The sequence below is a fragment of the Mizuhopecten yessoensis genome, unplaced genomic scaffold (genome assembly GCF_002113885.1).
Source record: "Mizuhopecten yessoensis strain PY_sf001 unplaced genomic scaffold, ASM211388v2 scaffold10931, whole genome shotgun sequence".
Lineage (NCBI taxonomy): Eukaryota > Metazoa > Mollusca > Bivalvia > Pectinida > Pectinidae > Mizuhopecten > Mizuhopecten yessoensis.
The window spans coordinates 55,989-56,985 of NW_018408793.1; positions in this window are offsets into that span (position 1 = coordinate 55,989).

The window sequence follows — 997 nt, forward strand, 5'->3', positions numbered from 1 at the left end:
TCCTCTACTTCCCCTATTTGGCCCCGCCCCTCTGCCCCCAAAGAGGCCACACCCTCCGTTTATACAAACTTGAGTCTCCTTTGTCCAAAGATGCTCTAGGACAAATTTGGTCAAAATCCTTCTATTGGTTGAGAAGAAGAAGATTTTTAAAGATTTACCTATTTTCCCCCTATTTGGCCCCGCCCCTCTGCCCCCAGGGGGGTTATACCCTCCGTTTATACAAAACTGAGAACCCTTTGGCCAATGATGCTCCTGACCAAATTTGGTCAAAATCCTCTGAGCCATTCAGGACAAGTAGCATTTTAAAGGAAAAAGTTGACGGACGCCGGACGACGGACGACGGACGACGGACGCTGCACCATGGGATAAGCTCACTTGGCCCTTCGGGCCAGGTGAGCTAAAAAGCACTGAAAACACATTGTTATGCGTATATAAATATGTTATGTTTGAACCCTTGCGTTTTACATACCTTGACCATGGAAAATACAAGAGAGTTGAACGCGACACCAACTCCAATCATTGTACAAATATCATATAACAAAATGACCATATGGCCCATATGACCTACCAGCCTCCCAATATCAAAGAATGAATACCGTTTCACTGGTGTCTTTTTTTTAAATATTTCTTTGTTCTGAGGTTGCTAAAACTGGCCAATAGCAGACGGCTTTTACATATTTACAAAACGATCAATTTCCCCATTGTTCGGCATTAACCCTTAGCGCTCAGGAGAGTTACGATCTTCCAGTTCCAAGGTCCCTGCCATAAAAACAAACTTTGCTGGGAACAAGAAAAGTGCCATTGTAGTTATTGCTCTATACTTGGTTCGGNTGTTACTCCTCTATACTTGATTCGGTGGGAACAAGAAAAGTGCCATCTTAGTTACTGCTCTATACTTGTTTCGGTGGGAACAAGAAAAGTGTCATTGTAGTAACTGCTCTATACTTTATTGGGTAGTAACAAGAAAAGTGCCATTGTAGTTACTGCTCTATACTTG